At 38.2% G+C, this 11956-nt stretch overlaps 1 pseudogene; it reads left to right on the top strand.

Moving 5' to 3' along the window:
- The window catches only part of LOC102760004, a 21689-nt pseudogene extending 20260 nt beyond the window's left edge, over positions 1-1429 (top strand).
- The last annotated feature ends 10527 nt before the right edge of the window (positions 1430-11956 follow it).

Genomic DNA, 11956 nt, shown 5'->3' on the forward strand with positions numbered 1-11956 from the left:
CACAGTCCAAAGATCTGCAAAATCCTGGATCAGGCCATGCCATGGGACTCCAGTGATTGGACTGAATGACTCTGGGGGAGCACAGGTCCAAGAGGGAGTAGCATCTTTGGCCGACTACTCAGATATCTTTCTGAGGAATGTCATGGTATTGGGAGTCATCCCTCCGATTTCTCCGATCATGGGCCCATGTGCTGGTGGGGCTGTCTACTGCACAGCCCTAACACACTTCACATTCATGGCAAAGGACACCTCCTGCCTGCTCATCACTGGCCCTGATGTTGTGAAGTCTGTCACCAGTGAGGACGTTAGGCGGGAGGAGCCTGGTGGTGCCAGGACCCTCACCACCATGTCAGGTGTTGCTCACAGAGCTTTTGAAAATGATGTGGACCCCGTGCGACCTCCCAGAGTTCTTCAATTACCTGCCCCTCAGTAGCCAGAATCCAGTTCCCATTGGTGAGTGCCATGATCCCAGTGACTCTGTTCCTGAGCTCAACACAATTGTCCCTTTGGAACCTACCTCAGCCTTCAACAGGGTGGACATCATACACTCGGTTATTGATGGGAGGGAATGTTTTGAGATCATGCCCAATTATGCCAAGAACATCATTACTGGTTTTGCAAGAAGGAATAGGAGGAGAGTTGGAATTGTTGGCAACCAACCAAAGGTGGCTTCAGGATGCTTGGATATTAATTCATCTGTGAAAGGGGCTCGTTTTGTCCGATTCTGTGATGCATTCAACATTCCAGGCCTGGCTGGCGTGGCTCAGTGGCTGAGCATTGACCTATGAACCAGGAGGTCATTGTTTAATTCCCAGTCAGGGCACATGCCTAGGTTGTGGGCTTGGTCCCCAGTGGGGGGCATGCAATTCTCTCTCATCATTGATGTTTATCTCGCTTGCTCTCTCCCTTCCTTTCTAAAATCAATAAAAAATATATTTCAAAAAAAAAAACACAACAAAATGACATTCCATTCATCACTTTTGTTGATGTCCCTGGCTTTCTGCCTGGCACAGCACAGGAATACAGGAGCACCATCCGGCATGGTGCCAAACTTCTCCATGCATTTGCTGAGGCAACTGTGCCCAAAGTCACAGTCATCACCAGGAAGGCCTATGGCGGTGCCTATGATGTCATGAGCACCAAACACCTGTGTGGTGACACCAACTATACCTGGCCCACAGCAGAGATTGCAGTCATGGGAGCACAGGCTTCTGTGGATACCATTTCCAAAGGGCATGAGAATGTGGAAGATGCTCGAGCAGAATGGATCAGCAAGTGTGCCAGTCCTTCTCCTGCAGCAGTGAGAGGATTTGTGGGTGGCATCATTCAGCCTATCTCTACACGTGCCTGAATTTGCTCCGACCTGGACGTTTTAGCCAGCAAGAAGGTACAACATCCTTGGAGGAAGCATGCAAATATTCTATTGTAAACTAATCAAAGGAAAATAAACCAAGAGCTAATTACTTCCTGGCCATTTGAACTCATCCCTTCCTTTTTTGCAATCATGAAACCATTGAATCTAAATAACAGTGATTACTTGGAATGCCAAGTTTATTAAATTCTAGAAAGATTTCATTTGTGCCATACTGTAAAATTATTTGCTTTATTAAAATGTTAATCAATTTTAAAAAAGAATTAAGAGCAGCCTCTAGTGGCAGGTTAGGGATTTTACAAAGAGGCCTTACAGAAACCAAAATGTCTTTTTTTTTTTACTATAATCATGCACCCCATTATGACTGCATATATGATGGTAATCCCATAAGATTATAATGGAGCTGAATATTTCCTATTGCCTAATGATGCCATAACTGTCTTAAAGTCATAGTGCAACATATTACTCACATGTTTGTGGTGATGCTGGTGTAAACAAACATACTGTGCTGCCAGTCATATAAAAGTATAGCACATATAAGTATATGCAGTACACAATATTTGATAATAATGTGACTATGTTACAAGTTTATGTATTTTCTGTACTACACTTAAAAATATATACTTTAATTTTTAAACTAAATTTATCAGGAAAACACTGGTTAATAGTTATATAATTTCCAGGTGTACATGGTTATAATTTGTGTGCTCCTCACACAAAGTCTAGTTTCCTTCCATTACCATGTATTTGACACCCTTTACCCACCTTGCTCTCCCCCACCCTCTTTTCCCTCTTGTAATCACCATTCATTTACTACATTTTTTAAAAATATATTTTATTGATTTTTTACAGAGAGGAAGGAAGAGAGATAGAGAGTTAGAAACATCGATGAGAAAGAAACATTGATCAGCTGCCTCCTGCACATCTCCTACTGGGAATGTGTCCGCAACCCAGGTACATGCCCTTGACCGGAATCGAACCTGGGACCTTTCAGTCCACAGGCTGACGCTCTATCCACTGAGCCGAACCGGTTCCAGCTCATTTACTACATTTTTAAATGATTTTTAAATTTATTTGAGAGAGAGAAAGAGAAAGAAAGAGAAAAATATCGATCTGTTGTTCTACTTATTTATGTATCCATTGGTTAATTCTTATGTGTGCCCTGCTGGGGATTGAACTCTTAACCTTGGCATATCAGGATGACACTCTAACCAAGTGAGCTACCTGGCCAGGGCTACTACATTCTTTATTGTTATTTTAGAGTGTACTCTTTCCACTTATAAACATAATAGCTTGTTATAAAGCATTAATGTAATGTTATGCATATATATGCAGCCTCGTATATCTTATTTACCATATCTCTTTATTGCATGATTATCTCTTGTGTTTGATTTAATCTCACGTTGTTTTATGAATTTAGTGTAGCCTAAGTGTACAGTGTTTATAAAGTCCATAGTAGTGTACAGTAATTTCCCAGGCCTTTACATTCCACTCACCACTCACTCACTAACTGACTCACCTGAAGCAACTTCTAGTCCTGCAAGCTCTGTTCATGGAAAGGGCCCTATACAGGTGAACCATTTATCTTTTAGGCCATATTTTTACTGTACCTTTTCTTTGTTTAGGTACTAGTCATCGTGTTATAGTTGCCTACCGTACTCAGTACAGTAACATTCTGTATCAATTTGTAGCCTGGGAGCAATAGGCTAGACCAGTGGTTGGCAAACTGCGGCTCATGAGCCACATGCGGCTCTTTGGCCCCTTGAGTGTGGCTCTTCCACAAAATGCCAAATGCGGGCGCGCACATACAGTGTGATTGAAACTTCGTGGCCCATGCGCAGAAGTCGGTTTTCGGCCTGGGCGAGTCTATTTTGAAGAAGTGGCATTAGAAGAAGTGGAGGGTGGACATATAGAGAGGATGAACGAAAGGAGATAGACGAAACAAGTATACAAGACGAGTGTGGATGGGAGAGTTGGAAGGGGTCGACTGCAGCGAATGTATCTCAAACAAATTGAGGACATTTTTAGCAGAGGCTAGCTTAGGAGTACCCTAATTAAGTTAATAACAATGTACCTACCTATATAGTTTAATTTGAAAAAATTTGGCTCTCAACAGAAATTTCAATCGTTGTACTGTTGATATTTGGCTCTGTTGACTAATGAGTTTGTCGACCAATGGACTAGACCATATATCCTACGTGTGTACCATTAGGTACACATATTTGGTTATACCATGTAGGTTGTGTAAGTACACTCCATGATGTCTTGCACAATGATGAAATTGCCTAACGTTGCATTTCCCAGGACATATCCCGCATTACACAGCTCGTGACTGTATTTGCTCTGAGCAGAAAGTACATTTCATCCAAGGAACCCAAGGAAATTCAGAGCCAAATTTGCTAATCAACTTTAGCCATTATGCATAATCTCACCACATCTTAAGTGTTCTTAATGCTTATATTTTATTTGTGTTCTTTTTTATATGTGTAGTTTTAAAAACTACCTTAAATTCTTTGTGGACAGAGATAGGCTATCAGCTGAACAAGCTATTATCTGAATCAGGGAGATGACATGAGTGTTTTCTTTTTTTTTCAATTCATTTTTTTTCTCTTTATTGAATAAGATATTACAAATGTGTCCTTATCCCCCCAATGTGCCCTCATCCCACCTGAGTGTTTTCTTATAAGAAAAAAAACCTGGCAGAAACCTAAATGAAGACAGATAGGTTTGAGGACCTGAAGTCCAACTGTCCCTTAGGCTTTCTCTCTGAATAAGAGTGGCCCAAAGTAGAAATATTTTGAGGAAAATAGAAATATCTCCTCCCCCCCAAGAAACAGTGAATTTACCTGAATCTCATTGCATGTTTTCAAAAGGGGCCCCTTTCTCCGACAGGGCAGGAAAAAGGCTGGAATATACCAAATAAACATGTTCTTGATTTATACCCCTGCGTTTCTCCTTCCTCTGAACTCTAATATAGTCATTCAAACCCTTGGTTTCTAACCACTTAAGAAATGAAAGACGAGTAAGTAAATAAGTGAAGTGTTCTTTCCCCGTCAGTTATTGCTACAGAGACACCGAGGTTACTGTGAATGAAACTCAAAGAGTGCTCCTGGGATGTAAGGTTTACCCACAGTGACAGCTCTACTGCTAGGGCGCAAACGGTGCTCCCGCGACTTCCCGTCTACAGGAACTATCAGAAAGCTCTGTGAGCGCCCAGGGGCTGACATTTTGTAAGTTTCCCCAAATTGGGCACTCGGTAAAACAGAGTCACTGCAGGAGAAGACGTGCAGAGTGTCACAGATCCTCGCTTCCCTGGACTTTTACCCAGGCTCCATCAGTTGGAAACGTGTGTGATGGTGAAACCGCAAACCTCAGGCGCCTTCCCGTGTGGAACACCCTTCCCTGTTCTCTGGAGCCCCAGAGGGTGGCCTCCGCTTCTTCCAGGGCGGCCGGCAGGGGTCGCGCCTCCGCCCTCCGGGCCATGCACTCCATCCACCTCCATCCATCTCCATCCACCTGCATCCACCTCCATCCACCTCCAACCAGGAGCCAGAGGACCAGTGAGAGCGTCAGGCTACTCAGCAAACAGCGCGCTCGGCCTCGGAGGGGAAGGAGGAAGCCTGGGGACAGGGGGCAGGTGGCGAGGACCTGGGTGGGCTCCGGGTCCGGGATCCCCGCCACGCTGGCCCCAGAGTGCCCGGGGCCGGACCCAGGGACCGGGGAGGCGGGCCGGCCGGGACCTGCCAGCAGGCTCGTCCCTTGCCTGGACTTAGTCACGTCTCCATGGAAATCCTACTAATTGTTCCTTCACCTGAGAAAAGACAGTGGAAACAAAACATTTTTAAACCGTGACAGGCCCTTGTCTCCCACGAGTTCCTCCTGAAATGACTTCAAGGGAGAGTGACTCATAAAACAATATTACCTTCTTTCACATAATTAATAAAATCATTTAAAATTTTTTTGAGTTTCTCTGCTTGTCTTTCACCGGTGCTTTCAAATAATTTAATCTAGACTGTATTTATTAAAATTTTCTACCTCCTCCTAGGAGTGCTGCGATGATGAATTAATATTTGCTGAGCACTTGGAAGGTGGAGTTACCCTAATATTATTGGGACAGAGAAAACGATAACTTGATGGGATTGGTAACCGGTGCCGTCTGCTATGTTAACTGAGATTACATTGTCAAAAGGCTTTACCTATTCAGGCCAAGTGGTTGAGTATAGTAATAATTATCCAGGTAATTTAAATTTCACAGAAAATGGAACCCTGCTTTGAAAAAGAGTGAATCTCCTGATAGATTGTTTTGTTTTGTTCCATTATTATTGCCATAGTTAATCTAATCAGGTGCATAAATCTAATCACCCATGCAACTTCTCAATTTTAATTTCTCCTTTCCTGTGATTTAAAATGAATTATTTTAAGACCAGGTTTGCATTAACAGATTGAGACATAAATGCTCTAGCTTTCACGGCAGTCCCAGTATTTTACTTCATACTCAGGTATAATGATTTAAATAAAACTCCAAAGAATTTGAAATATTTTTAGATCTGTATCATTGGTTGCACAGCATTTCTGAACTAGGAGAAAGGAATAAGGTTGATAATGTCTTAATTTTTCTGAGGTATATGGTAGCCAGAGCAAAGACAGCCATCACATCTAGACTTAGGTTTCAGTTAAACTTATTCCCATCATAACAATTATTAGGACGATTGCTTTCATTCCCTCACTAAACTTCGCTAATGTTAACATGGCCATAGCCCTCAAAACAACATGGTTCCAAACAGGTTTCAAAAGTAATCTGAAGAGTTTTAGCAATACATTTTTTTCAGTGCAAGGTTTTTTAATGTAGTGTTCTAAAATATCCAGCAAGCCGCTCTAGTAATCATTATGAAACTTGCCTATATTCAAGCATAGAAAAGATGCAAATGTAATATCACAAAAATAGGCCAGTCCACGATCATCAGCCTAATAGTCATCATCATTTATATCATTTATTACGTTACTCAGTGCAGCAGTGCCAAAAAGGGAAGTAATAGTGTGAATTCACTAGAGGGAGCAATTCTTTTTAGTAATTAGTATTACTTTGCTTAGCTCTACACATTTAGTAGTCCTAGACTACATAACTTGGGAGCAAAAATGTGCAGAATTCATGAGAGAGATCTCAGGGAAGAGGCAATGTCATTTCCAGGTTTGTTTAGAGGTTTTCTTTGAAGCATCTGAGAAGAGCTTGAAAACACAAGCTAGATTATAGCCACCGTAGGAATACTCAGGCCGGACATCTATCAGCATTTCCATTTTATTGTGACTTTCACACATTTGCCCTTTTAGTACAAGAAATACTGTCAGGGCACCTACCCCACTAAAAGTTCAACAACAACCACTGTCCCAATAACTAGATCCCAAGTGTCTGAAATCAATGCAAGGAAACTCCAGATTCAATTGAATGAAGATACTTACCCCAGTTAGTAACATAAGTGACAGATGTACAGACCTACTCATATTTCTGCTATACATTTCTGTTTTTTAGTTGTTGGTGATTTGCCCTCAACAATTCATTTAGATTTGCATCCTATTTGATACATTTGACACTTAGGATTTAGCCAGAAAATACTTTTAAACAAAATTAATATGGAATTAATAAATAGTATTTATACAATTGTACCTAATTTTATTAAGTCTTTTTAATTTTATTTTTTCCATCAACATGTATCCCCTCTATGCCCTCTTCTACTTCTACCACCCCCACTCCTGCAATCACCACACTGTTGTCCATGCCCATGAGTTCTCTCTCTCCTTTATTTTCTTTTTTATTCAATCCCGCTGAGTTCTGCAGCCTCCCATCACCACCACCAGAGCTGTCTGCTTGCTCTGTATGTATGAGTCTTTCTCTATTCAGTTTGTTCATTAAACTCCACATATAAGTGAAATCACATGATACTTGTCTTTCTCTAACTGGCTTATTTCACTTAGCACTGTTCTCCAGGTCCATCCGTGCTGTTGCAAAGGGTTAAGTTTTGATCACCTGTTAAATGTTGGTATTTAGTAATATAGATCTGGCCCTTGAAAATAAAACAAACTGTGTTATCATTAAATTAATCCTAAATTTAGTAATACCAAAGATGCTACATTTTAAAATGATAGTTTTATTTATGAAATAATTCACTCAATACGTATTTAGTAAATTTCTACCTGATGCTGGACACTGTTAGGATCTGAGGATACAAAGATAAAAAAAAGATCCATTTTAGCTCACAATTTAGTGATCTTCTTAAACTAAAATTTCCCTAAAAACTTAATTACATTTGTGTTTCTTTAACTATGTATTTTTAAAGCTTTCTCAAATCCTTTACTTAAAAGAGTGACATTTCTATTTTTTAAAATCATTGGGAAACTATTATAGGAGCCCAGAATTTAAAGAAAAGTTTTAGAGTCTTCCAAATATTAGACATGTTTAGAATATAAATTGTCAATTCTGGCAGCTCTAAGTCAAGTATTTACTACTATTTATTTGTGTGTGAATGGGCCAGATGTCCTCCAAACTGCATTCTCCAAACACTTTCCCCTAAAAGACTTCTCAAAAGAATGCAATCTGGATATTTGTGCTATTGAATTAATGGTTTTCATCTTGTTTTCACTTAAGACTGATGAAGGAGAGGATAGGCGACGTATGAATCCCTGGTAATGATCAGAGTATTCCACACTGAATCTCTCTTCTTTCCTGTTACACTATTTAAAATAATATATATTTCTACAGTGTTATAATGTACTGGATTAACCATAGTCTTTTATAACCATAATAATGTATCAAAGCGACTATAAAATTATATTCTAAAATATAAAGCTATATATCCTTTGTTGCACTGTTGCTGTCATTCCAAATGCTATTCTATGAACTTAAGTATAATATCAGAGCCACAAAGGAAGAGCCACACCTGAAATATATTAGGAATAACTTTTGTTGAAGATAGATGAATTTTCTTTGAAGTCAAAAACTGTGAAAACTCACTTTAAATTGTGACTTTAAAGAATATTAAACTTTCATAAATATTCTACATGCCAATACAATGAGATATTTTGATACTGTCATTTAACTTATACATTTCAGAAAATAGAAATTCATTCATTCTACATTTATAATTTTCTTTTCTTTTAAAATTATATGAGGTTACTGCCCATTATAGAAAATAAATACATACCAATAAAAAATTATACTCGGTATTAAAAGACATTCTGGCAATCTTTTACTTGGTTTATATTGTAATGTCCTTAAAACTATATCTTCAAACATAGTTAGTTTAACAGTGGCTTTAGAATTAAAAAGCCCTCAGCCTTTCTAAGAAGGAAACTAGATACATTATTTTTTCAGTATTTTACATCTTTAATATTATCACACATAAATAGCCATCCAATGTGAAAAGTAGGTATTGTCATGATCAGAAATATCCTGTCTTAGAAATTTTCCAGATTCTAAACCCAGACCAATTCCGTTTTTAAAGAAACTGAATTTAATTGCAATATACATTGAAAATGAGTGTTCTCCATTCTCCTTAATGATACTTAAGATTACCTCATTTTACCACCACCAGGAAAACAAATTTCTACCTATTTGCAAAGCCTTGGCCCTTGGCTTTTTGTGTATTTGCGGTTTATAAATGTTAATCCCAGTGGATCCCAGGGACTGGTGGAGGCTCATAGGCTGGGAACATATTTTGTAAGATGTGAAAAAGCAGACATTCTTCCTCCATTAGAAAGCAAAGAATTTAAGAACTTTGAACTATAATCTGAAAATCTTGGCATATTAACTAGGATTTTGAAAGGCAAGTATCCTTTGAATGTTGATGTATTTATGAATACTTTGCCTCGTATATATTTCTTCTTAATCTATACTGGTAATATAAAGTAAAATTAATGACGATAGAAAAATAACTTAGGAAGCTGAGACTGGAGGAGCAATGATAACAAAACTTCTTAAACGTAAGATTTTTCTAAGAAAACAATTTAAGAATGGGCTTTTGCGTTCTTGGGGAAGAGCTCAGAACACTGAGCCTGTGTAACATCAAAAAAGTGTTTACTTCAGACTAAAGGTTGGCATTTTAATGTACATTATTCTAGTAAAGTTATGATTACTGTCATAATTTGAAAAACAAAAATATTTTTAAAAATATAATTATGCTTATCAGGTTCTTCATTTTTAAAGTATGATAAATAACAACTCAATATTTGCATAACATTTACATGTGCTCTACATAAATTATTCATTTACAGATGGAAAACTTAAAAAATATTATTTTATAACTTCAAAAACAATTGGTAAAAGACTATGGTTTTATTTTCCACATTGCTGTTTAAAGAAATATTATTGCATTAGACAAAATTTTCTAATAAATAAAGTATTGCAGATATATTATTTTTATAATTGCAAATACTCTCCTAACAATAATTCCAAAGTTATTTTTAAGGATGAGGACATCAACTCATTTTCCATGCAGTTTTATTTTTATTATTTATTTATTTATTTTTATTCTTAATCCTCACCCGAGGATATTTTTTCCATTGATTTTTAGAGAGAGTAAAAGAGAGAGGGAGAGTCAGAGAGAAACACCGATGTGAGAGAGACACATCAATTGGTTGCCTCCTGCATGTTCCTGACCAGGACCAGGAGCCTACAACGCAGGCATGTGCCTTTGACTGAAATTGAACTCAGAACCCTTGAGTCCACAGGCCGATGCTCTGTTCACTGAGCCAAACTGGCTAGGGCTGTTTTTATTATTTAAGAAAAAATAATATATCTCTAAAAGACCCGAAAATTATGAATAGTACCTTGAGAATTAAGAGTTAGCAATTGTCAGCTCTTTTTCCAATTCTGTCATCAACAATTAACATGACTTTGCTTAGCTGATTGAAAGCTTAGCACTTATACATATGGCACATAATGGACCCTCTAGACCAGTGGTTCTCAACCTTCCTAATGCCATGACCCTTTAATACAGTTCCTCATGTTGTGGTGACCCCCAATTTCATTGTTACAAATTGAACATAATTAAAGCATAGTGATTAATCACAAAAACAATATGTGTTTTCCGATGGTCTTAGGCAACCCCTGTGAAAGGGTCGTTCAACCCCCAAAGGGGTCGCGACCCACAGGTTGAGAACCGCTGCTCTACACCAAGCATGTCAAGCTCAAAGGCTAACACAGGCCAAATAAACAAGATTTACATTTATGTGGGCCGCAAAACAAAAGCTCCAATTTTCATAGAAATGTAAGTTTATTTTGATAGAGGCATGCTGGTTACAAGGGGCTGAAATAAATGAGTTATTGTTAACATAAAATAATAGAACATTTTAATAAAAATTAATATTTTTCCTTGAATATTAACTTACCAGACACTGAATAACTGCACAAATTAATAAGCGTAACCCAAATAAACTTACCTTTCTTGTTCTCCGAAAGCAAAATATTTCCTGTTGCACACACCAAACAATTCAGTACAAGACTAATGACTTGGCAATTGGCTGCTAAGATATTCGCTGCTAGTATTAGTGGAGAGAAATGGTGCATCTGTGTGTAAGGCATGTAAGGGAAATGAATGCAACACGATTATAGTAATAATGAAATGATTCCCAGTGGACAAAATGATGTATGCTTACCTTCTTTGTTCTTTGTTTTATGTCTTATAAATCATTTTAATAACTTTTTTTAAATATAATTTACTGATTTTTTACAGAGAGGAAGGGAGAGGGACAGAGAGTCAGAAACATCGATGAGAGAGAAACATTGATCAGCTGCCTCCTGCACATCCCCACTGGGGATGCACCTGCAACCAAGCCACATGCCCTTGACTGGAATCGTACCTGGGACCCTTCAGTCCGCAGGCTGACGCTCTATTCCCTGAGCCAAACCACCCAGGGCCATTTTAATAACTTTTGTTAGCGTTTTCTTCTTTTTCTCCCTTTTGAAGGAACACAGGATATGCAGAATATATCTATTACATCTTTCATGTGCTATGTCTTTAAACACATATACAAATGCCATGTCACCCCTGTCTACTCAAGCTTAAACATCACCAGTTGTTCTCATGCACTCTTCGTGTTATATTTGTCAAGTCTTCACTACCCTGATAGTCCTTTAGCTCTCAATGTCTTTTAACATATATGACTCAAACTACATACAATACCTTAAATTGATGTAAGTTTAGAAGCGGATTATTACCATAATTAATATAGAAACTTTGTTCAAATGATGCAGTCAAAAAACACATAACATTTTTAAGTAGTCATTTCATTCTATTGCCTCATACTGAAGTTGTAATTCACTGTATTAGTTATCTGTTGCTGCATTAAAAAAATTACCCCTCATATATAGTGGCTGAAAACAACAAATATTTATTGTCTTACACTATTTCTGTGGCTGAAGAATTTGGAAGCAGCTTCGATTGGTAGTTTTGGTTCAGTGTATCTCATGAGGTTATAGTTAAAATCACAGTTAGGGCTAATAATCTTCTAAAGCTTGACTGGGGCAGGAAGATCTGCGTCTAAGACGGCTCACTTCCTTCAGGTTCATGCTGGCTCAGTTCCTTATCATAC

Source organism: Myotis davidii, unplaced genomic scaffold, assembly GCF_000327345.1.
Source record: "Myotis davidii unplaced genomic scaffold, ASM32734v1 scaffold973, whole genome shotgun sequence".
Taxonomy (NCBI): domain Eukaryota; kingdom Metazoa; phylum Chordata; class Mammalia; order Chiroptera; family Vespertilionidae; genus Myotis; species Myotis davidii.